We start from the raw sequence: 27,072 nt of genomic DNA, 5'->3' as shown, positions 1-27,072 counted from the left end.
CACAGAGCAGGTAAGTATGACATGTTTGTTATTTAAAAAGAAAAAAAAAAGGAACCTTGACAATTACTTAAAGACTTCTGCTCTCTGACAAAAGCTTAGAAGCAACAGCACTGCAGGAACAACCACCTGTGATGATGAGGAAGCTGAAAAAGACTTCCAGTAAAACTAAAAATGCTGAAGCAATAATAAGTGATTAGTAAACATGATCCTGCTGACTAGGAAAGTGATAGATCTGAAAGCTTTTATGAATACTTATCTTGAAATCCTGTCAAAAAGGCATGCTAGCATCAAGAATGTGTGCTTATGTAAGAAGATTTCAGAGCCAAAATCTTTTTTTTTTAAGAGTTCAATTTCCCAGTAATTGGCTAATATACAGATACTCAAAAGGAAATGCACCTTTTTTCACCAAGCAAATCTTATAGTACCAAAAGACTAAAACTTTCCATGATGAGTCAAAAACATAACAGAAATTTCAAACAAGAGATACCTTTATCTCTGCCACATTCAGTGAGATAACTAAGAGTTTTATGGTTGACCTCAAAAGAAGGTCATCTAATCTATGTTCCCAATAGAAAATGTAAAATATTTTAAAGTGAATTTGAGCATAGTTTCACAAATTACATTTCCCGGTTTTCTTCTTCTGCCTTTTAAGCATCAATAAAAAGTTGATTTGCCATGATGCAGGACATTTTTGATCATGACCTCTAGGAAATCTATTCAAATGACAAAATGAATAAAACAGCAGCACACAATACTTTTACTAGAAACATACATTGGACATTTTCTTATAAACTTTTTTTTATTTATATTTTTACATTTTATTATTCTATAATTGTGTCATGCTATAGACTGTGTTATTTATGTAAATCATAAAAAAGGTATAATTTTACATAAGGTGCTTAATTCTAAGGATGTAAATAAGTTGCATCCAATGAGTAGATCAAGACCAGGCAGAGCGGCCCACCATCTTTCGGATCAGAGCAGAAATGTTAATGCAGACCTGACCAAAGTCTTAGGCTCCTCCTTGACTCCGTGTGATTTAATCCAGCCGAGAAGAGACCTTGGAGGACTTTCTTTACTTTATCTGATGCTGCTACTTCTGAGAAATGGGTGAATGAAGTCTTACAGAGAGAGGGGGGAATTTGTGCTTAGTATTGACCTCTGCATTACTTACTCTTAATCCCTTTACTCTGTGAACTGTGCGTTATTTACTACTAACCCCTGCACTCTGCATTGCACATTACTAACCTCTGAATTCTGCAGTACATACTACAGACCCCTGCATTCTGTTAATTTTGACTCCAGCACTGTGTGTTATCTACTCCTGATTCCTCGTTACCTATTACTGGCCCCTGAACTTCCTACTGATCCCTGAACTCTGCATTTGGCTTGGACTCTGAATTCTTTAACCCTCTCTAATTTTAATTTTAAGAGGGCCTTTCTAGGTTATCTGCCATGTGTTCAGGCACATCTAGCAAGATGGCTGCAGTTTTTCTTTGACAATGAGACACTCGTGGAGGTATGCAGCCTCCTTCACCTCTCTGACCACTCCTATTGCTACTAAAAAGACAAAGACAGACACAGAAGAGACTGAGAAAGCTGCCTCCGTTGCTGTGGAAACTGCAAACAGTGGTGTGAAATCAGCTATGTTCCCTCAACACAAGACACATAGAACCGTGAAGCAAATATCACTCCTTGCAACGATACTGTATGGTAAGTTGACGCCGTCAGGTCACGCCCCGACTAGTTTCGTCCTTCCGACTAGTTTCGCCCCCAGTGATGAAGTCGGAAGGAGGAAACTAGTTGGGGCGTGACCTGACGGCGTCAACTTACCATACAGTATCGTTGCAAGGAGTGATAGCAGACCTGGAAGGAGCGCGGACCACGGCGTGGAGCCTTGGAACGTCCCCGAACGGTTTAGTATATCCTCCGCGATGTTGTTCATGCCTTTGTTATTATGTTAAAATGTGAGTGGCTTTTTTAAGTGGATGCAAAAAATAAAGTGTTTAAACAATATTGCACTAGTGGGGTTTGTGCTTTTTCTCCCACATGATTCGGAGTACACTGGTCCCCCATTATCTTTGTGAGCATTCAGGATTATCCATGGTGGAAATTGCTGACATTTGGTGCGTTTGCTTATCCACGAGAGTGGCTGAGCCATTATTGTTGGTGAGTGCGATTTACTCCCCCTTGCTTGCACGGTGGTGGTGTTAAGAGGTGACCCGCAGTACATCCACTTATCAAGTTTACATCCCATCAAGTTCACATGTTTGGATGCATTTATTTATGGATGGACATTCTGATGTCTTAACTGACTTTTATTGATGATTGTTCATCATTGCGATTTCATGTGTAACTGCTGAGTAGAAGGACTGTTTGCACTTCTACTCTTTTGATGGTGAGAGGTTACCACCATCTTTTGCGCTACTGGTACATTTATATGTTTTACATATTGTTTGGTTGCCGTTTTTTATATATTTATTTAATATGCTGTTATATTTATAATAATGTACTGTTTTCCATTTTCTTATTTTTTTTGTTGACGGATTCAGCTTAAAAACATATTTAGTCTTGTGTGGTCTATTCAAATGAAAAAAGCAGGTACCGAGTAGGTTCCTACTGGGTCATTTTCTGGTTTTATCTGAAATATGAAATACATATCATTCCTAGAGAAAGTACTGCCCCGGATCATTTTTAGTGCTGGTCACACATTTGAAGGCCTTGGCACTTGGCCATGTGATCATTGATAAAAAGGGGGGGTGGGGAATTAGCGCTCAGACTGATCTCCCTATTCCGCAGAGATCATATGACCTAATGCCTTGTAATTTACATATGAAGCAGCATTTTCTCCAGGAATGGAAAGTTTTTAGGTTCTTTTATTATACTTTATCTATTCAATGGCAGACTGTTGACTGCCACAAAAGTGAAAGAGTTAAATAATTAGCTTTTCACAGCAATCCACAAAGGTTTCAACACAGTAGATAATGCCCACATGCTTCCAGTTTTACATTTATTTAGGTATATTTAGCTGTCTAATGGATGAAAGTAAAGAACATTAGTAAATGTCAGAGAGCATACAGTATGTTCTATATTTGTTTGTTCCGGATGCAATGCTTTCCAAGCAAATCAACACAGCTTCAGTTCTGGTGGTGAAGATAAAGGATGTATCTTCTGCACCCCACAAGCTGTCTCACTAAAAAGGGGCCATGTTCTGCAAGCCTGACAACTTACTTGTGCATTTATCAGATGAATGTACAGTGCAATAGTCAGCAGAGCAGAAATGATTACCTTTTAAGAGGTTATGTTTATGGTGTATGCCTCTAGGTTGTATCCTGCTCATTAAATTAGTCTTGTCACAAAAAACCATCAGCTTTTATTTACTAAAGAAAAATGTGTAAGTTTAAAATAGCATCCTGCTGCATGCAATTTGCAGCACCATGCAGACAGAAAAACTTGTATTCGTTAGACTATTACATTGCTGAATGTAATCTAAAATAAATTCAATCTTGTAACTGCACAAGAGTGTAATTAGGTTGTTGTAAGGGAAAAAATGGGACTCCATAGCTGTCAGGAACATCCTAATTGCCCAAACCGCATCCAAGGCATGCAAGGCAATGTCCTTCGGATGTTTAGGCCTGGGACACAGGGGAGGCCACACAATGTCTTCATACAAATGACAGTCAGAGACCACCTTAGAAAGGAATGACCGACAGAGGCAAAGCACCAGCTTTTCCTTGGGAATCACCATAAGGTGAACGCATAAATAATGCCATCAGTTCTGACACCCTGCGCGCAGAGGTGATAGCCGCCAAAGAAGGCTATCTTCTGGGGCAGCCAAGCAGGGAAACCTCCCAAATATTTTCAAAGGGAGGCTTCTGTAGAGCTGAAAGCACCACATTAAGATTCTAGGGTGGCAACAGAGCCCGCACAGAAGGAACCAAATGTAGGACACCCTGAAGAAAAGGTATGCACCAGGGAGTGTGTGGCCAAAGGTCGTTGGAAAAAGACCGCCAAAAACCGATATCTGGCCCTTGATGGTACTCGATGCCAATTATGGTTTAACCCCCCGTTGAAGGAAGGTTAGGATCCGATCCATCGACAAGGAGCGAGGATGAACCCCGATAGACTCCACGCAATGTAGGTCATCCACGTATGACGGTAGATCTTCCTAGAAGTAGATTTCCTAACTTTTAACAGCATAGGGATCACCGACTCAGACAAACCTCCATCCTTCAGAGCCTGGCGTTCAACAGCAAAGCCGTCAAAGCCAGCGACTGTAAAGCAGGATAGAAAATTGGTCCTTGGGACAGCAGACCCTCACTCAGAGGAAGTCCCCAAGGAGCATCGGCGACCAGTCATACCAGATCAGGGTACCAAGACCAGCAAGGCCAGTCTGGAGCCACTAGAATGACTGGAATCCCTTTCTGCTTGGATCCTGCACAGGAGTCGTGGCAGAACATTGAGAAGCTGCAAGAAATCGGTCAGCCCGCCTCAGAATGCCGGCTACTTACCGAGCCGCCAGGACACTATTTGTGCCCCCATGGTGATTGATATAGACCACAGCCTTGGCAATGCCCGAATGAATTCGTACCGAACACCCCTGAAGAGGAATTGTCCAATGAGCCAGACAAAGTCCCAGTACATTAATCGGAAGTCTGGACTCTGCCAGAGTCTGGACTCCCTGAGCACGTCTGTGCTGAAGATGCCTACCCACTTTTTTTGTGGAGGCCCAGCCGCAAGTGCACAGATCCTCAGCCCTGCAGATGCCCAAGGAAGAGAAGGGGCTTCAGCTATATGCACTGGGGGCCCCAACTAAGGAGCTCGACTCGGCCACATGGCCTAGTAGGCTGCAAAGCCGCAGCTACATTTTTGTGGGCGCCCAGCCGCTTAGAAGCGAGCCCCAGCAGAGCTGACCACCCAGGGGCAGTGGAGGGGAAGGCGGATGCCCAAACGGAAGTTAGGGGTCTCACACCCTCACCCTCACAGGGGCCGCCTCACAAAGTTTACGAGTAGGCCAGGTCCAACCGCGTGAGGCGCTTACCCACGGATGTTAAACAATCCGCTCCCCCAGCTTAACAACCGCCGCAGGGAGCCCAGAGGACATCCCTGCCCTAGTCACCCACCCCCCGGATGGCAGGGAACTCAACCCCCCGTGGCACACCAGGAAAATTCAGTCAGCAGCAACTCCAAGCAGCCCCCCTTAAGAGCATGTGGCAACAGCCAACTCATAACCTCACCAGGGGGGCGATCCACAGGGAATTTTATAGGGGCTGGGGGAAAGAGGGGAACCTGGGGGTCCCACTGCCCCAGAGGGGGGTAGAGGGGGGACAGCTACTATCATACAAGGAACAGGGTGGGCGGCACTACTCTGGACAGGCCACTGCTCCATCATAATGTGGGTGATGTCAGTCAGGAGGAAATGCTGCCACTCAGGCCGAAGCCAGTTTGTATGCGCCCTCGCGAGGCGTTTAACTCGCAGGCCAGCCCCCGTCCAGTGGGGCTATGTCGCGGCCGACCGAGCACGGAGCTGTAGTCTGCACACGCTCGCTGGCCAGACTGGAGGGACCCCAAAGATCTATATTGTCCAGTTCGTCGCCCAGTCCCGCACTTGATTGTAGATCACAGGAACAAAATAATAAAAGGAGGAAAAAATTCCATTAAAAAAGAAAAAATTGCCAGGACCAGAGATCCCAGCAAGAAACTAGGTCCTAACTACTGACTAGGCAGAAAAAAACCTGAGTGCCTATAGCCGAGAGTGGGTGTATACCCCCTGGGACTGCCCATAGGCGTAGTCAAGCTTTTTCCTGTCTAGTGTCCTATTGCTGTGGGGGCAGTATAATGCAATGGTTAAGAAGAATCAGGATCTGTGTCAGTCAATGAATGATTGAAACTTTGTTTGGGGTAATTTTTTACTATATACACTATTGGGACACCAGCCTTTACACACACATGAACTTTAATGGCATCCTAGCCTTAGTCTGTAGGGTTCAATATTAAGGTGGCCCAGCTATAACAGCTTCATCTCTTCTGGGAAGGCTGTCCACAAGGTTTAGAAATGTTTGACCATTCTTCCAGAAGCACATTTGTGAGGTTAGTCACTGATGTGGACAAGAAGGCCTGGCTCGCAGTCTCCGCTCGGGTTGAGGTCAGGACTCTCTGCAGGCCAGTCAAGTTCATCCACCCCAAACTTGCTCCTCCGTGTCTTTATAGGCCTCACTTTTTGCACTGGTCCAAATCATGTGGAGGGGGGATAATAGTGTGGGGTTGTTTTTCAGGGGTTGGGCTTGGCCCCTTAGTTTCAGTAAAGGGAACTCTTAAGGCATCAGCATACAAAGACATTTTGGACAATTTCATGTTCCCAACTTTGTGGGAACAGTTTGTGGATGGCCTCTTCCTGTTCCAACATGACTGCACACCAGTGCACAAAGCAAGGTCCATAAAGACATGGATGAGCGAGCTTGGGGTGGATGAACTTGACTGGCCTGCACAGAGTCCTGACCTCAACTTGATAGAACACCTTTGGGATTAATTCAGAAGTGGAGACTGCAAGCCAGGCTTTCTCGTTCACATCAGTGCCTAACCTCACAAATGCACTTCTGGAAAAATGGTCAAACATTCCCCTAGACGCAGTCCTAAACCTTGTGGACAGCCTTCCTAGAAGAGTCAAAGCTGTTATAGCTGCAAAGAGTGGGCAGAAAAAGACAGAGTAGTCCATCTGTGTTTGTTCCAAGCATGTTTTAAGCCATTTACTGTTAACTGTCTCACTACCTCTGCTGGTAGTTTATTCCAAGCATCAACTACCCTTTCAGTAAAATAATGCTTTCTAAGATTACGTAGTTTTGAACTTTCCTCCAGTTAGTTTGAGGTTATGTCTCTCAAATTTGGTTTCATATTAAAAAAAACAGTCCTCCTGAACCTTATTCACCCCCTTGATATATTTAAAGGTTTCCATCATATCTCCCCTTTCCCTTCTTTCCTCCAGACTGTTTGTTCATATTAAGTTCCTGCAGTCGCTCTCAATAGGTTTTATACCCCAAACCTTTCACCATTTTTGTAACCCGTTTCTGGACTCGTCTATTTTATCAATATCTTTCTGTAAGTGAGGTTTCCAGAACTGGATACAGTATTCTAAATGAGGTCTCACTAAAGGTCTATATAGAGAAATCAGAACTTCCTTCCTCCTGCTGGTGATCCCTCTACTGATGCATCCTAAAATTCTATTTGCTTTTCCCACCGCCTGGTCACACTGTTTGATCACTTTGCAATCAGTAAGGTTAAACTGCCCCCTACAGGAGTAGGACACTAGGCAGAAAAAAGTTCTGGCTACAGCTATGGGCAGTCCCAGGGGGTTTACCCTTTCTTCCTGCTATGGGATGTCAGTTTTTTATCAAAGCAGTGTCAGAGAAAAACACCAACCCAACTCAAATAGAGGGGCGGGTACTGCATCCGTCAATGAACTCAGAGAAAAGTATTTTACGTTAAGACAAAAATCCAATTTTTTTTATCGTTCATTGACGGACGCAGTCTCTGATCTTCATATCAGTAGGGACATCCTAAAGCAGTGCCATAAAAATGAGGGGTGGGAACAGCAGAAAAATAATTCCCCAAGGCTAAACCATAACCAACCAGGCAACATAGGACTCATCAGAACAACACGATGAGACCCACATGAAAAAGCCTTAAAATCCCTCAAGGGAGACTAAAACACCCTTAAATGGCAGCCTGCAAAACTTTGCAGCCAAAAGAGGCATCTGCTGATGCCAGCACATCCACCTTGTAAAACTTTGTGAAAGTGTGAACAAAAGACCAGGTAGCCGCATTGCAAACCTGAAGCACAGATGCCTGATGGCGAAAAGCCCAGGAAGCACTAAGCGCCAAAATAGAATGCGCCTTAACAGGGACAGGTGGAACCTGACCCTTAATCGAATAAGCCTGCAGAACTATCTGTCTGATCCACCTGGAAATAGTCACAGCAGACGCAGGCAGCCCTTTCCTTGGGCCATCCATGAGTACAAAGAGCGAATCTGACTTTCGAAGAGACTCAAGACTCAGTAGTCGCCAAGTACACCCTGAGTTGCCGAACCACATCCAAAGTATGTAATACAATTTCCTTAGGAAGTTTAGGCTTAGGACACAAAGAGGGTAACACAATGTCCTCATTTAAGTGAAAACTGAAAACCACCTTCTGAAGGAAGGACGGATCCAGACGAAGTACCACTTTATCCTTGTGATACACCAGATAGGGAGAATGACAGAACAATGCCAGTTCCGACACCCTGCGTGCAGAAGTAAAAGCCACCAAGAAGGCCACCTTCTGGGATAAGGAAAGCAGAGGAATCTCCCGAATACTTTTAAAAGGAGGTTTCTGGAGAACCGACAGCACGAAATTAAGGTCCCAAGGTGGAAACGGAGGTCGCACCAGAGGTGCCAAGTGTCGCACCCCCTGGATAAAGCTACGCACCAGGGAATGGGTGGCTAGTGGCCTTTGGAAGAAAATCGCCAAGGCTGAAACCTGACCCTTGATAGTATTTAAGGCCAACTTTTGATCAACTCTCCGTTGAAGGAAAGCCAAGATCCGAGCCACTAAGTAAGAGCGAGGGGGAACCCAAAGAGACTCACACCACGCAATATACAACTTCCATGTACAATGATAGATCTTCCTAGAAGTCACTTTGCTCGCTTTAAGCAGAGTAGGAATCACTGAAGCAGACAATCCCCTGTCCTTCAGCACCTGGCTTTCAACAGCCAAGCCGTCAAAGCCAGCGACTGTAAAGCAGGATGGAAGTTTGGCCTTTGAGACTGTAGATCCTCCCTGAGAGGAAGTCTCCAAGGAGCATCTGCGACTAGCCTGACCAGGTCGGCATACAAAGCTCGGAAAGTTGAGTCCGGAGCCACAAGAATGACCGGAAACCCTTCCGCCTCGATCCGCCGCAAAGAAATCTTGGCAGCAACTTGAAAGGAGGAAAGGCATACATCAGCTGATACCGACCCCACTGGGCCACCAGCGCGTCCGTGGCATCTGCCAGAGGGTCCCGGGAGCGGGCCTCAATGCACTTTTCTATTGAACCGAGACGCCAACAGATCTACATCTTGAGTTCCCCAATGAAGGCACAACCGCTGGAACACCTCCGGATGTAGAGGCCATTCCCCTTGATCCAAGGTCTGTCGACTGAGGAAATCCGCCTGCCAATTTTCCACTCCTGGAATGTAAACAGCGGAGAGAGCTGGAACAAAGCAGTCCGCCCATCGGAGGATGGCGACCATCGTTCTCAGCTCCAGTACATTTATCAGCAACCTGGATTCTTCCAGGGACCATACTCCTTGAGCAGAAAACCTGTCGAGAACCCCTCCACACCCGGACAGACTGGCATCCGTGGTGACAATTGTCCAATATATAGAAAGGAAGGATTTCCCTCGTTTGAGCCTCGGGGACTGAAGCCAATAGATCAGGGCCTCCCTGATTTAACCTTACTGATTCTTGTTCCATTTGAGAAGGATTTGCTTCTTGAGGATTCCCATGAAAAATTGAGCCCCCTTGAAGGACGATACCATCAGTCCCAGAACTCTCATACAGGTCTCGAAGGGATGACCACTTGCTGGACAGCAACAGCTGAATCGCAGTCTGGAGTTTTTGAAGTTTGTTCAGAGGAAGCAACACCCTGGCTGAGGGCGAGTCCAAAGTCAGGCCCAGATAGTCCAGTCTCATGGAAGGGACCAGGGACGACTTCTTGAAGGTTCAGAATCCACCCAAACTCCTCCAGAGTTCTCATGGTGATCTCCAAACTTGTCACCAGCACCGTGGGAGACTCGGCACTGAGAAGCAGATTGTCCGGGTAACCCAGGAACGATATTCCCCGCTGTTGTAACAGTGCCAGGACCGGAGCCAACACCTTTTTGAAGACCCAAGAAGCAGAGGCGAGACCAAAGGGTAACGCCACAAACTGATAATGATCCTCTCCCACGGTAAAGCACAGGACCGTTGATGTTCTGCACATATTGGGATGTGAAGGTAGGCATCTTTGATGTCTATGGAGGCCAGGAAATCCCCCTGATGTAGGGAAGCCACCACCATGTGAATGGATTTCATTTAGAATGTTTGAAATTGCACGAAGCAATTCAGTGCCTTCAGGTCCAGGATTGGACGCACCTTGCCTTCTTTCCTGGGAACCGCAAACAGGTTTGAATAAATGCCCTGAAAATGTTCCGCACACGGAATCTGAAATATTACTCCCTGTTGTAACAGGTCCTGTACTGCCTGAAAGAGAGCCTGTAGGTGATCCGGGGATAGTCTCACATTGGAAGGGAAGAACCTTACCAGTGGGACGGATCGAAACTCGATCTTGTACCCGGACCGTCTGTAGAAACTTGATCTTTGTTTGCCAGACCAGGTTTGCTTGGGAACCACCAAAGGGGGCCTTGAAGGACTTTGCCTTATTGACTGACCCTGAGGGATGAAAAAACTTCTTATGGGCTGAAAGGGAGGGGCCCCGTCTGCGACGCGGGTCCTTACCCTTGGTAGCCTGTGGGAGAAAGGTACTCTTACCCCCTGTGCAATCTCCTTGAAAAGGCAGATCAGTCAAGGCCTTCTTTGAGGTCTGATCCGCAGACCAGCACTTTAGCCAAAGTATATGCTGGAAGACCACTGCCGAAACCTAAAGTCGGCCCAAAATGGGAGCAGCATCCAGCGCGGCATCGCAAACAAATTTCAGCCCCTGCAACAACTGGTCCAACAGCTCCGCAAAGGCAGGGGGGGGGGGTTGTACCGCCTCCAGGTTACGGCGTAGCAACTTAGCCCGTTTAGTCAAGGTTTGTGAGACAAGGGCAACCGTAAACACCAGTCTTAATGCAGACCCCCCCCCCAGGGAGTACATATTGCGGGCCAGACTCGACCTTTCTATCCGCCGGATCCTTAAAGGATGGGGAATCATGGTAGCTTTATTCAGTCTTGAGACCGGAGGGTCCACCGTGGGTGGCACAGTCCACTACTTAATAAGGGACTCCTCAAAGGGGTAGCGACTAGCAATCTGCTTAGGCACCCCAGGGGAACACTTTGGGCGGTCCCATTCTTTTTTTGAGCATGTTGTCAAAATACGTGGGAAAGGGAAAAACCTTTGCCACTCCGGATGGCTTGTGAGTGCCAAACGTAACCTGTGCCTCATTCACAGTCGCAGCTGCGTCCTCCATTTTTAGGGTCTCACGCACAGATACAACCAGTGCGTCCACCAGCGCCTTTTCTTGCGCGGTGGTGGAGGTAGAGATGTCATCCTCACTATCATAAGAGACAGGGTGCCAGGTAGTAGACCCGGCAGATAGACCCGCGTCTGCGGTGGCTGAATCAGATTCAGCATCTGACACATCAGATGAGGCAGGGGTAGACGGAGGGCGTTTTTTGGCACCTCTACCCGGGACACAAAGGATTCCAGGACCACCGAAAGTGCATCTATGGATAGCTGGGATCCGGAGGGCCCTGCAGCCTCCTTGAGGGGGTCAGGTGGGGACACTTGTTCTGAAGGGTCCATGTTGCCCCAGGGGAACCCATCAGCAAGAAAAAAAACATTTTTTTTTTTTTTTTTAGAACGTCCCACCGCCATACAGCACCCCTAAGAGGTCAGGCAGAGTAAACTGAAGACCCCCAGCAGAGAGAGAGAGAGACCCCCCCCCAGACCCACCACTCTTCACCAAAGATGCACCAGGAGGCCCAGAATGTCTGCGCAGCACGTGTCTGCAGCGATCTCGATTCACAGAGAAATATCTGAGTGTCGCCTCCAGGAACTCCCAAAACATGGCCGCCAGCGATTCCTATGAGAAATCCACCGCAAAACGGCCGCTGGGTGTACCAAAATGGCTGCCGAATCTTGCAGAGCACATGGGCTACAAGAAAATGGCGGTCTAGCGCGGCCTGCGGAGCTATTGAGCACCCTCGTGGGGACCCAGCAGCCTCCTGGGCGGGATCGACAGGAAGAGGGCCCTGGGAGTGACAGGTAAATGCCCCCCGCACGATCGTTTGTCCGTCGCCGGCGGCGCACCCCCCGCCCACACCTGCGGCCTGATGCTCGGTCCAAGCCCCCGGGAGTAGTTACAACTGTGCCACAGGCCAATAAGAACGCTGCGACTCGGGCCTAGACCCGGTCATATGCAACCTGGCGAGATGATTAACTCACTGGGCCAATACCTGTCAAGTGGGACTATGTCGGGGCCGACCTAGCGCGGAGCTGGGGTCTGCGCACGCTGGCCGGCTAGGGTAACCACTGGATCTATATATGCAGCCCATCACCCAGATCCAGCTTAGTTGCTTGTAGAGAAAAATAAAAACTTTGCCAGGACCAGAGATTCCGGCAAGGAACTAGGTCCTTACTCCTGACTAGGCAGATTAAAACGGACATCCAGGGAGAAAGGACTTCCCCTGGGACTTCCCATAGGCATAGCCAGAACTTTTTTCTTTCTATTGTCCTACTCCTGTAGGGGGCAGTATAACCCTACTGATATGAAGATCAGAGACTGCATCTGTCAATGAACGATAGAGAAATGTTACCAGTTGTAATTTAGGGTCATAGTCAGCATTTCTTTCCCCTCCAAACATGGCGAATCGAGTTAATTCCAAAGAGCTCAATTTTGGTCTCATCTGAATCACAACACTTTCTCCCAATCCTTGAATTGAAATGAATTATTTAGATGTTCATTGGCAAACTTCAGACAGGCCTGTACATATGCCTTCTTGAGGAGGGGGGCCTTGCAGGCACTGCAGGATTTCAATCCATTGTGGCATATGGTGTTACCAATGGTTTGTTTGGCGATTGTGGTTCCAACTGCCTTGAGATCATTCACAAGCTCCTCCCGTGTAGTTCTGGGTTTATCCCTCACTTTTCTCATGATCATCCTTACCCCATTAAACAATATATTGCTCTAAGCCAAGGGTGATTGATGGTTATTTTGTATTTCTTCTATTTGCAAATAACCGCTCCAACAATTATCTCCTTCTCACCAAGCTTCTTGCTGCTGGTCTTGTAGCCCACTGGAGTCTTGTGCAGGTCTTCACTCTTATCTCCGACGTCCTTTGATAGCTCTTTGGTCTTGCCCATGATGGTGAGGTTTGAATGTAAGAAAGAGATTCTGTGGACAGGTGTCTTTTTATACACATAACGAGTTGTCACTAGGAGCACCTTCTTAAATTGACAGGACTAATCTGTGTACCCCATGAGCACATACTGTAGCCAGTCTGTGGGAGCCAGAATTATTGTTGGTTGGTAGGGGATCAAATACTTTGTACTCACTGAACTGCAACTCAATTTATAACATTTGTATTTGTAATATGAGTTTTTCCTGGATTATTGGTTGATATTCTCTCTCTATCATTAAAAATACACCGATGATAGCAATTCTAGACCCTTTGTTTCTTTCTAAGTGGAAAGCTTACAAAATCTGCAGGGGATCAAATAATGGAATTTTTGTACTTACTATAAAGTTCATCGACAGACACAGCGCTTCATAAATCATAACTACTGGTTATATTGCCTCCTCCAGGAGTAGGACTAGGCAGAACAAAAAAACATCTGGCTACACTCATGGGCCATCCTCAGCTAGTATATAACCCCCCTCTCTGCTCTAGGTATTCAGTTTAGTAGCAAGCAGTATTAGAAGTATCAAAAACTCCTTAGAGGAGTGGGTGCTGTGTCTGTCTGATGGAATTTACGGTAAGTACAAAAATCCCATTTTCTCTTTCGTTCATCGATGGACACAGTGCTCCATAAATTATATTACTGGGAAAAGCAAAAGCAGTGCCAAAAGTAAAATGAGGGGCGGGGAAAAAAACCCAAGGCTAAACACGAGAGCCTTAACCAGGACACAGGAGCCTTAATCGGGTCACAGGAGCCCCATTTGAAAAAATAGGAATTTAAGAAAAAAACACCCCTCAAGAGGAAACAGCCCCTCTTAAAAAACAGCCTGCAAAACTTTGTGGCCAAAAGAAGCATCCGCAGATGCCATAGTATCTACTTTGTAGAATTTTGTAAAGGTATGCAACGACCAAGTGGCCGCCTTGCAAACTTTCAATCTTGATGCTTGATGATGGAAGGCCCAAGAAGTACTCAGTGCCTGAGTAGAATGCGCCATGACAGGGAAAGGAGGAACCTGACCTTTAATAGAATAGGCCTGAATCACCGTCTGTCTGATCCATCTGAAGATGGTAGCCGAAGAAGCGGCCAGCCCTTTCATTGGTCCGTCTGTAACCACAAAAAGCGAGTTTGACCTCCGGAAGGACTCTGTAGCTGCCAGATACACTTGAATTGCCTGAACCATATCCAATGTATGGCGAACCACATCCAAGGTAGGGTACCTATGGGCAGAGAGAGAGAGATAACAGGGACCCCCAAGGACTCACCTGACTGACCGGAGGAGCGCCGAAAATGTGGACCCAGCAACCCATAGACGGCTTCTGCTTCATATTTCCTGAGACAGGAAGAGAAGACTGAGGTGGAAGAGGTGGAGCTTCGGCATCCCCACGAGGCTTTGGTCATCTCCAGGACTAAGGGAAAATGGATGCCGTGATGTCATCGGGCTACACAAACATGGCCGCCGGCTGGAGACCAGCCAAACCAAGGGAAAATGGCCGTCGTGACATCATCAGACTTCTCCAACAAGGTCGCCGGCAGCTCGAGACGCCAAAGCATGCTGCCAGAATCATCCCTGCGCCCTCTGCAAAGGGACCCCCCCTGAAGGCACTGTACTCTCCATACATTAGGGGAGACTTCACTGCGCACTCTGCACTGGGACCCCCTGCACTATACCCACACTGCAACCAGTAGGGCATGCACCTAGGGGTCTCCTATAGTGGGACCCCTTCATACTACCAGGGCAGGACACACACCATCCAAAGTCCTTACAGAGGGGGGGTGGCGGGGAAGACCCAAGGGGTCTCCGCTGCATCCTCTGCTCTGGGAGCCCCACCAGACTCCAGGTCTGGACAGGGGGAAAGGGAGTGGGGAAGCCCAGCTTACTGAGGGACTTTAGGATGGCATGAGGGAACCTGCAGGCAGGTTTGACTGTCCCTGGAGGTTACCTATGTCCACCCCAAAAACTGCCAAAAGGGGAGAGGGGGGGACTGTACTTACCGTTTCATAGTGCGGGTGACACTCCAGACAGAACTCCTAGCCACAGAAGTGGGGGAGTGGTTAGTCAAGAGAACGCTGTGACTCGGACCAGTGCCTGGTCGTTTGCGACCCTGCAAGATGTTTAACTCGTTGGCCAGCCTCTGTCCGTGAGGCAATGTCGCGGCTGACCTAGCGGGTAGCTGTGGTCTGCACACACTCGCTGGCTCTGGATCTAGATTACCCAGCTGTCGCCCAGCCCAGCAATTGATTGTAGATCTCCCAAGGTAAAAAAAAAAAGATCTAAGGAAGGAGAAAATATTGCTAGGACCAGAGATCCCATGTCCTTACTCCTGACTAGACAGATTAAAACGGAATACCTAGACAGAGAGGGGGGTTATTTACCAGTGGAGAACAGCTTATGGGCGTAGCCAGGTGTTTTTTTGTTCTGCCTAGTCCTACCCCTGGAGGAGGCAATATAACCAGGAGTTATGATTTATGGAGCGCTGTGTCCGTTGATAAACAAAAGAAAAAATTATTTTCTCACTTTGTGTGTGTATATATATATTAGGGATCGACCTATTATCGGCAACACCGATATATCGAGGGCCAATATGCACTTTCCCCGATATATCGGAATCGGCCCTGGCGGTTACCGATATTGCAGTGACGTCATCACGTATGTTGCGCCACGCGCCTCCGCGCACTGGGAGTCTGGGACAGCTTCTGCGTCTTTCTTAGGCCGCCTCCCTCTGCCTCGTTTTGGAGTCTCACAGTGCGCACAGTGTGTTTTACAGCTGCCGCGGTTACATACTGGCGTCTTTGAACAGTCGGGACAGTGAGTGATTTTTTCTCAATCATACAGTACAGTGACCAGTCACAGTGCACAGTGTGTTTAACACAGCCGCCACGGCCACCCACAGCTGCCCGGTGCCAGCCAGTCAGCCAGTTGTACACATCCACAGGCCTGTACCAGCCAGCCACAGGCCCTGCCTGTACCAGCTAGCCACCCACCAAAAAAAGGGTGCCAGCCAGCCACCCACCACAGGGTGTCAGTCAGCCAGCCACCCACCACAGGGTGCCTGCCAGCCAGCCACCAAGGGGTGCCAGCAGGCCACCCACCACAGGGTGCCAGCCAGCCACCCACCACAGGGTGCCAGCCAGCCACCCACCACAGGGTGCCAGCCAGCCACCCACCACAGGGTGCCAGCCAGCCACCCACCCACCACAGGGTGCCAGCCAGCCACCCACCACAGGGTGCCAGCCAGCCAGACACCAAAGGGTGCCAGCCAGCCAGACACCAAAAGCTGTCAGCCAGCCAGACACCCACCAAAGGGTGCTAGCCACCCAACACAGGGTGCCAGACAGACAGCCACCACAGGGTGCCAGACAGCCACCCACCCACCACAGGGTGCCAGCCAGGCACCCACCCACCAAAGGGTGCCAGCCAGCCAGCCACCCACTACAGGGTGCCAGCCAGCCACCCACCAAAGGGTGCCAGCCAGCCACCCACCAAAGGGTGCCAGCTATCCAGCCACCCACCACAGGGTGCAAGCCAGCCAGTCACCCACCACAGGGTGCCAGCCAGCCACCCACCAAAGGGTGCCAGCCAGCCACCCACCACAGGGTGCAAGCCAGCCAGTCACCCACCACAGGGTGCCAGCCAGCCACCCACCAAAGGGTGCAAGCCACTCATCACCACAGGGTGCCAGCCAGCCAGTTATTTTAAGCCTATATTCAATTTCATTAGTGTCTTTCAAATTTCAATGGGGATGGATGCAGATAGAAAAATTGTGGTCTGGGACTATTTCTCATCTCCAGGAAAAGCAGCAGCACTGTGCAACACGGGCAAAAACAATGTAAGCTTCGGATCAATAACTGCAAAAACCAAAAATACGTCAAATCTTTGGGCTCATCTAAGAGTTCATCAATTGAATTGAGTTGAATTGTATCATGCAGCACAGAAAAAACAAAATGAATCACAAGGTGAAACATCACTATCCCAGGAAACAATAACAGATATGTTTCAGAAAAAAAACAGGTGGCTAAAATCGGATGGAAGATCCCAACTGCTGGACAGAGTAATTACAGAGATGATGGTGACTGATAACCAGCCATTTACAATAGTGTCTGACTCTGGATTTAAGAGGTTGATGTCCATAGTTGAGCTAAGGTACACACTGAAGAGTAACAAGTTTTATCGAACCGAAATGCTGGAAAAGATTCACCAAAAGGTCATTGAGAAGGTAAAGGCTATGCTGCAACCAGAGAATTCTGGCAACTCACTCTCATTAAGTGATGCAAGGATCCCACACTGGGGAGTACATTAGAGAAATGTTTCTAGGCATGCTAGAAGAATGGGGAATCACCAAAGACAGAGTAATGCTTGTGCTTCGAGACAGCGGAGCGAACATGGTGAAAGGAATGAGACTTGCTGAAGTGTCAGACCTCAGTTGCATGGCACACACCCTCCAATTTGTGGTAAACTTGTCATAATTAGCATGCTGAAGAAGTGCACAGGCCATTTCCACCATTCAATCCTTGCAAAGCAGCGACTGGGGTGCATTCATGAAGACCTTGGCCTACCCAAAAACAACTTCATTCAGGCTGTTCCAACACGATGGAACTCAACACTTCACATGCTGCAAAGAATGCTGGAGCAGAAGCAAGCTCTTACCATACAGTGGGTACGGAAAGTATTCAGACCCCCTTAAATTTTTCACTCTTTGTTATATTGCAGCCATTTGCTAAAATAATTTAAGTTCATTCTTCTTCCTCATGAATGTACACATACTGACAGAAAAACACAGAATTGTTGACATTGTTGCAGATTTAATAAAAAAGAAAAACTGAAATATCACATGGTACTAAGTATTCAGACCCTTTGCTCAGTATTTAGTAGAAGCCCCCTTTTGATCTAATACAGCCAGGAGTCTTTTTGGGAAAGATGCAACAAGTCTTTCACACCTGGATTTGGGGATCCTCTGCCATTCCTCCTTGCAGATCCTCTCCAGTTCTGTCAGGTTGGATGGTAAACGTTGGTGGACAGCCATTTTTAGGTCTCTCCAGAGATGCTCAATTGGGTTTAAGTCAGGGCTCTGGCTGGGCCATTCAAGAACAGTCACGGAGTTGTTGTGAAGCCACTCCTTCATTATTTTAGCTGTGTGCTTAGGGTCATTGTCTTGTTGGAAGGTAAACCTTCGGCCCAGTCTGAGGTCCAGAGCACTCTGGAGAAGGTTTTTGTCCAGGATATCCCTGTACTTGGCCGCATTCATCTTTCCCTCGATTGCAACCAGTCGTCCTGTCCCTGCAGCTGAAAAATACCCCCACAGCATGATGCTGCCACCACCATGCTTCACTGTTGGGACTGTATTGGACAGGCGATGAGCAGTGCCTGGTTTTCTCCACACATACCGCTTAGAATTAAGGCCAAAAAGTTCTATTTTGGTCTCATCAGACCAGAGAATCTTATTTCTCACCATCTTGGAGTCCTTCATGTGTTTTTAAGCAAACTCCATGCAGGCTTTCACGTGTCTTACACTGAGGAGAGGCTTCCGTTGGGCCACTCTGCCATAAAGCCCCGACTGGTGGAGGGCTGCAGTGATGGTTGACTTTCTACAACTTTCTCCCATCTCCTGACTGCATCTCTGGAGCTCAGCCACAGTGATCTTTGGGTTCCTCTTTACCTCTCTCACCAAGGCTCTTCTCCCCCAATAGCTCAGTTTGGCCGGACGGCCAGCTCTAGGAAGGGTTCTGGTCGTCCCAAACGTCTTCCATTTGAGGATTATGGAGGCCACTGTGCTCTTAGGAACCTTAAGTGCAGCAGAAATCTTTTTGTAACCTTGGCCAGATCTGTGCCTTGCCACAATTCTGTCTCTGAGCTCTTCAGGCAGTTCCTTTGACCTCATGATTCTCATTTGCTCTGACATGCATTGTGATCTGGAAGGTCTTATATAGACAGGTGTGTGGCTTTCCTAATCAAGTCCAATCAGTATAATCAAACACAGCTGGACTCAAATGAAGGTGTAGAACCATCTCAAGGATGATGAGAAGAAATGGAAAGCACCTGAGTTAAATATATGAGTGTCACAGCAAAGGGTCTGAATACTTAGGACCATGTGATATTTCAGTTTTTCTTTTTTAATAAATCTGCAACAATGTCAACAATTCTGTGTTTTTCTGTCAGTATGGGGTGCTATGTGTACATTCATGAGGAAGAAGAATGAACTTAAATTATTTTAGCAAATGGCTGCAATATAACAAAGAGTGAAAAATTTAAGGGGGTCTGAATACTTTCCGTACCCACTGTATATTCAGGTGAATATGGACTTGGAGGACATTCTTGTCCTACTGCTGATCAGTGGGACATTGTAGCCAATGTCATTGAGACCCTCCTCCCCATAGAGGAAGTGACACTATAGGTGAGTCATTACGACTCATCTGTGTCATCTGTCATCTCATGTGTGAGAGTGCTGAAGATGCTTCTTCAACAGAATGAAGGACCCAACACACGTGGCATTAAAACATGTAGGCAGGCCATGAGGGACAGCCTCGCCAAACGTTTTGAGAAGCATGAAGAGAATAAAAATGTTGTGCTTGCATGTCTTTTGGATCCTTGATACAAGAACCATCCTTTCTCTTCTGATGATGTATTGGCCAAGGCAAAACAATGGCTGACAGAAGATATTCAACAGAAGGTGCAGGAGGTTCCTCCTGCCGAAAAGAAAAGTCAAGAAGAGAAGGTTTCTAATGTGGAAGAGCAGGATGCAGGAGAAAAATGTCCAAAAAGACAATGGACAGAAGAGAAACTTCATCGTGGTCAAATAGATGCCACGTTCAGTGTTTTATTGGGGCCTCATGCAGAGGATTCTTCTGAATCTGCAATAATGAGCCTGGATGATGAACTTCTATCTCTATTTGAAGGAACCAGTAATTGACAGAAAAAGTGATCCTCTTCAGTGGTGGAAAGACAATGAGGCACGCTTCAAAAGACTTGCTTCTCATGCTTGAAGATACCTTTCTGCTCCTACTTACTTGGCACCAAGTGAGCATGTTTTTAGTGAAGTGGCAGCAATTTATGAAAAGAAAAGAAGCCGTTTAACTAGTGAGCATGTTGAAATGTTATGCTTTCTGCACTATAATATTGTTCTACTTAACTGGGAGTATTGAAAGTGTAGTAGTAGTATAGTACTAGTGTCCACTCCACTCCAATCCATTCCACTGTCTAGCGGTTTTGCACTGAATGCGCTGCGTTGCAGTCAGTGCAAAACTGCTAGAAAAAAAGCCAGACATTGGATTGGAGTCAGTGGATTACCACTGCAGTAGCGCGCCACTCACTGCTGCAGTCATTTTAAATCACTACTGCAGTGCAGTCACTGCAGTAGTGCAGTAGTGATTTAAAATGATTGCAGTGAGTGAGTGTACTACTGCAGTAGTAGTCCACTGACTCCCCACTGTCTAGCTTTTTTTCTAGCAGTTTTGCACTGACTGCAGTTAGTGATTTAAAATCATTGCAGTAAGTGCACTACTGCAGCAGTAGTAAACTGACTCCTCCAATGCACTGTGTAGCTGTTTGTTGTTGTCTAGCTTTTTTCTAGCAGTTTAATTTGCACTGACTGCAGCGTTAAAAATGTTAATAAACAAACATTAACATGTTCAGTAACAGATTTGTGTCAACATTTGTGTTTATTTTGCAAAACTTTAAATGTTCACAATATTGAGGCATTTTGGCCGATACTGATATGCATTGGCCAAAATATCGGTATCGGCAACCAAAAAACGATATTGGTCGATCACTGGTATATATATATATATATATATATATATATATATATATATATATACTACTGGCTATCCTATTGCATCCTTTGGTGCATGCTGAATGGTATTTAGACCAGTAGGAATGCATTTGCCATATTCCGATTTCTATGTGGTCTTATTTTCCTATAGTATGTTTATGTGGGATATGTATTATTATATTTTATGTAAAAAATCTTTTTTGTCTTTTTTTCAGTTCTAGGACCCGATGATGCTGCTCTTTGCCTTGAACCACAATGGGTTAATCTCTCCATAATGGTGGATTCGGGCGCAAAGCAGAGGAAAGGCGCTCTTTGGCTCCCGGTCCTCTCCCATCATTTGGGATATTTGTGCCTTCTGTGTGCGGCTACAATACCAACTTCAGCCGCTACCGGAAGTGACGCACTATGCACTGCGCCCGCGCCAGAAGTGACGTTGGGACGCTCTTGGCGTCTCACTTCCGGCGGGACCTTCCCCTATTTAATGCCCACGAGGCGACGACGCCGGCAGCAGCGGCAGCTTATGCCGTAGGACCGGCGTCTGGATCGCTTCATGGGCACAAGTTTTAAGGAAGGTAATGACCTGGGGAACTGTTTCTTATACATATAACCTGTTGTATACTCCGCTATCAGTTTCAGGTAACTTCCCTTTTTTTTTACCTGTAAAAACCCTCTTATCTGTCTGTGAAACTGGGATATAGTTGGGTTCATTTTTTCTTACCTATGCTCTTGCCATTAGGGCTTCTTGTTATGCTAACTGTTAGATACCTACGGGTATATGACATATACTAAGGTCTATCCCCTCTTCTCCCCTTTTCCTCTCTATTTCTCTTTGCAGAGCTCCTTGGGCATTTATTATTGTCCCCTTTCAGTCATCGATCTGGCCAGTGTATCCTTATTTGTTCTATGAGGAACCCCAATATATTAATTTGGTGATAGTTTATGATCAACTGCCATACAGCTGTGGTCACCATACACCGGGGAAACTATGGAGAAGGTCCGGTCCACCATACCTCATCTGAGGTTTATATGATCCTTCAATTAGGATCATTCGGAGGGGTTCCCACCTTGGTTTTCGTCAACGATGCGGCATCATGGGTCCTAATAAGTTAACTCTATGAACTAGGTGAGCAAGATGACACAATGTTATTCACAAACGCCTTGCTTTGATTCTATGGCGAAATATGAAAAATGTACAATCTATGTATATATGATCGACGTTTTGATGTTTTTCTCTTTTTCTTTTAATCTTTAAATTAGAGGTTTTATGGCCTGATCATACCAGTTCCTGAAGAAGCCAATTCATTATCTGGCGAAATGCGTCGAACACTATGATTGCGTATTGATATGAATAGTCCTAGTACTATCTGTGTATTTTTTGTATGTTCTTATAACACTGTAAGATGTATCTTTTTTCTATATATGTTAATTTTTTATGATCAATAAATTTATACCTTTTTAAGACTCTTGTAATGCTCATCCAATGCTTTACCGGCCCAATAAAGTCCTCTTACCATGGGAATTCACCCGGAGTTTTATCCCACTACCCGGTGAATATACTCAATTCCCTTGTTGCTTATACTATATATATACATATATATATATATATATATATATATATATATATATATATAGGTATATAATTTCAAACAAAAAGCCATTGAAGCCATTTATTCATTTAAACTAGGGCTAAACGATATTCGATGTGCACATCGACATCGTGCAGTGAGCCTGGGCGATTGTCACATCGCCGGACATGCGATAGTGTGGAAGGCAGAGAAGTGTGTACTATCACACACAGCGCTTCCTACGGGAAGGGGGAGGGGGCACGCAGGACATCTGCATCCCGGTGTCCCACTCGCAGCGATCCTCCTGCTGTAACAGCAGACACCTCTCTCCCCACTGGCAGCCCACACATCTCACTGAGCATCCCCTTCCCCCTGCACATGTTCGGATGTAAACAGACAGGAGAAGGAACCCGGGAGGAGGGAGGGGGATTTCACTGCCAGAGCCGCGCTGATGATCTGAGGTCTGTGTAGTGTTATAGATACAGTGGAGGGGGCGCACAGTAACCGGGAAGGGCAAGTAGCACACATGATGGGGGGGGGGGGGGCGCAAGAGGATATGTATTGGGAGGAGAGAGTACTTCTGCTAGTGGGTCCTCTTAACCTGCTGTGATACTTCCCACCCAGTTCCCTACAGTAACATTAACCCTGTTTAGGTTACAATCAGAAGGCTGCAGTACTGCCCTACATTACCTTAACCCTGTATGGTCAGAAGGCTGCACGTTCCGCGTGCTTGCACAGTGCACAGTCACACATCATTGGTTTGCTGTGCCACTGCTCACGGCGTTCACCGCTCAGTCACAGCCAACATTCACAACATTCATCATGCGCGACAAAGAGGATCCGCCGCAAAAAAATCGCAATATATATTGAGGGAAAAAAAATATCGCAATGTGATTTTTTTTCAATATCGTGCAGCCCTAATTTAAACAAAGGATTTCCAGAGCACTATGGTTTAGCTAAATGACAGAAAACCAAGCACTGTTGGCTTTCAAAATTCTTAGACTGAGCTGTCCTATAAAGTGCTATTGCTCTAATGACAATCATTCACTCATGCTTCAGATTCAGCTACTAAATTCTCTAAACAAGTGCCTTCTTTTGGCAAAGCTGAGAATGATATAAAGTTTAAAATGTAAAAAGAAACTAGTGCCTCTTACTGGCTCAAAAGGGAGAACACAAAATATTAAACCGCATAATTTCATATTTACCCAAATAAACCAAGTATAATATTTTTCAAAATGTATTTTTAACTACTGACAATAAAGAAAAATATGTACAAAGTCAATATATAGTGCATTAAAAGCTCCAGGAAGCCCAAAAATTCCTCCTTGCGGTAGGGCTGCCCACGCACTGCAAGGGTTAACTGCTCATTTAGGTCTAGGGAATTTGAAAAGGAAATCTACTTACCTGATTCTCTGCAACTGTAGGCTCCCCTTGCTGCTAGATCAGTCCCTGTAGCCTCTTCTCCTTCATGCTCCAGCAGTCTAAAGTTGTCACAAAGATGGCCCATAGCCCTGGACTGGACTTGTGGATGGCAGGGGAGAGTTCACTGCCAGAACGTGGGGGAGTGGTGGATTGGGTAAGCAAAAGCGCTGTTACTGTCCCCTAGACTAAACGGGCATATAACTTTTGCAATGTGGGTGTAGCCACACTGCAAAGGAGAATTTTTAGGTTTCCTGGAGTTAAGCTTATAATTTCCCCCTCCTAACATTTATCTCTGAAGTATTACCTAAACCCTTAACCCCCCCACCACACAACTCTCAAACTATTGCCTAAACTATTACAGTCTCTCCAAAAAGTAAAGCATATCTGAACCCAAAAACATGAACAGTATTGCAGCTTAACAGTCCTAAGATATAGTGGCAGCATTAGTAGATAGTAGGGATGCACCGATCCGACTTTTTTGGTCCCGATGCCGATCTTTTGCTTTGTGAAATCGCCGATCCCGAGTCCGATCCGGAAGTACTGTTTTGTGAGCTTATAACAAAATAATACTTCCGGATCGGTATCAGCAGATACCTTATAACAATTGTGCATTTAAGAGGTTAAACTTCCCTCCTCTGGCAGACGGAAAGAAAAGATACATTGTATTCATTGTGTTTACTTAACTGGGAGACTGACAGGCATTTGCAGAAGGCTCTTTTTTTTTTTTTTCTTTGACAAGCTGTTCTCTGCTCCCTCACAGCTATGTAAAGAGCAAAACCGGATCGGCCCGTGGATCTGTTAATTTTACCGATCCCCCGATCCAGCTATTATGGCCATATCGGTGCCGATATCCAATCCCAATATCGGATCGGTGCATCCCTAGTAGATAGGGAGTCAGAATAGGGGCAAATCTCAGTATAAAAAGTAATAGGGCTAGGACTACCACCACCAATGGAACTATGAGATCAGCTTGAGCTAGTTTGACCATCTGAGATCTGACTCTTTTCCCTTGTAGTTGTGATCAGCAATGTTCTGTGAAGTGTTGTCCCCATAGGGGTAACCATGACCTCTACTGTGGAGGAGAGGGAGGAGAAATCCTTGGAGTCAAGCACAGTAGGCTGGTGTGAACCCAGTTATCTTAGTGAGACTACTGTACTGTGTCAATGTGGGAGGGCTTGAACTGTTGCCAATCAGAAGACATGCCCAGAAAGAGGAAAGCGCAGGGTGTGCACACTCATTAACCCTCAGGGGCAACATAGGTGTAGTGAGTTCAATGGCTGCACAGATGGTGTGAAGGTACACTGAGGGCACCTTTGTGGAAAGTTTGCGCAGATTCAGTAGCAGTTAGCAAGTATGTGGCAGTGAAGTAAACTGGTGCCAGATTCCAAGTTAAAACTGCAACTCCTGGTTCCAAGCTGCAACCACCAGACAGCTTGTCACCAGCAAACATACACCCAATAGGCTAAAGAAAATCTTGGCACCTTGTGCAGGAATGTTTAAAGGTACTCTCCATTGAAGCTTGTATGCTGGCAGAGCTTTGCCCTACACAATGGGTGTACTCCCACATGGGTCTTCAGTGACAGGGCCCTGCCACTGGCAGACCATGGACCTGGACCAATAAAAGCTCCCTGTGCCCAGTGGAAAGCACACAGCAGGATCCAGTGCAGCCAGGGAACTTGATAGAAGACCAATCAAAGAGAGAAAACCTCCATAGGAAAGAAGGAAAGAGGCAAGCTTCTCTCATTAGAGAGATTAGGTCCATCACTTAAGAACACTAGCAAAAACTGAGGTTAGCTGGGAATGGGAGGAATTATATAGGGCATATCCCAGCAGCTTTTTTTCCAGCGTCCAGTCACCCGAAAGTAGCTGCATATCAGGTCACCTGTGGCCAGGTGACATCTGCACCCTGTTGGGGACCAGGGTGCACCACAAGGTAGTGAACCCAATAGCTGACTGATGCGGATGGACAGGAAACGTGAGCCCAAGAACCCCCAGGGCATGGAGTCTAAGGCTCCATGTACACGGGACGTTAGAAAAAACGTGCTGCAAAGCTAGTTCTGAAGCTGGGAAAAAGCAGCTGTAAAACGTGCTTTCAGTAGCTTTTTCCATTTGCGTTATTGCACGTTTGGCCACGTTCCATACCTTCGGATCTGGTATGGAATTTGAGGGTAGCCCCACGCCGGCGTGGGGTCCCCCCCAAAATCCATACCAGACCCTTATCCGAGCATGCAGCCCGGTAGGGCAGGAAGGGGGAGGGGACGAGCGAGCGGCCCCACCCCCCCTGGACCATACCAGGGCACATGCCCTCAACATGGGGGGGTGTTGGTGCTTTGGGGCAGGAGGAGCTCTGCACCCCCCACCCCAAAGCACCTTGCCCCCATGTTGATGAGGACAAGGGCCTCATCCCCACAACCCTGGCCGGTGGTTGTGGGGGTCTGCGGGCAGGGGGCTCATCGGAATCTGGAAGCCCCCTTTAACAAGGGGGCCCCCCAGATCCTGGACCCCCTCCCTATGTGAATGGGTATGGGGTACACTGTACCCCTACCCATTCACCCCATAAAAGGTAGTGTATGTAAATGACAGGAGACGTTTTGGAAAGTTTATTAAAAATCTTCATCTGTTCTTCTCTGCTCTGCGTTTGAAACGCCAGGAAACACACGTTCGAACGCAAATAATTGCGTTCCAAAAAACGTCCCTGAACTCAACTGCCTGCAAATGACTGTAAACGACCCTGTGTACATGGACAGATAAGATAAAATGTAGATGGGTTCAGGGGCTTCTGAAAAAAACGCCCAACTGCTCCTAAACGGCCATTTACAACGTCCCGTGTACATGGAGCCTAAGGCCCAGCAGGTGTTCACCAGAGCCTCTAATGGTGAGAATGGCCTTCGCTGCAGCTGAACCCAGGTCGCGGCCCCTGGAGTCCCCCAGGTCCCGCTCCGTAGGAAGAGAGGGGAAGCAGCCACTCAGGACACAAGGAATAGTGATGGGTCAGCCGAGGTCGGGGCAAACAGGCAGATGAGGGTAACCAAGAGACAGGCCAAAGGTCAGGGTCACAGGCCAACAGGAGTAGTCAGAGACAAGCCAAAGATCGGTACACAGCAAGGTAGACGTAGCACACGGCAGACAGGAACACAAGCTAACAAACAAAGTTGAACAGCAAAGCAGACCTGCAGTGCACTAGTTAATATGGAATTCCTGGAA

General features: G+C 46.8%; 1 protein-coding gene across 1 annotated transcript in view; it reads right to left on the bottom strand.

The window, feature by feature from the left end:
* The window catches only part of AUH (AU RNA binding methylglutaconyl-CoA hydratase), a 445,506-nt gene that overhangs the window by 29,545 nt on the left and 388,889 nt on the right, over window positions 1–27,072 (bottom strand). The window lies entirely within an intron of this gene.

This window comes from Pelophylax lessonae (assembly GCF_965119305.1).
Source record: "Pelophylax lessonae genome assembly, chromosome: 1".
Lineage (NCBI taxonomy): Eukaryota > Metazoa > Chordata > Amphibia > Anura > Ranidae > Pelophylax > Pelophylax lessonae.
Note: the sequence above shows the minus strand (reverse complement) of the source record. Positions and strands in the feature narration are given on the sequence as shown.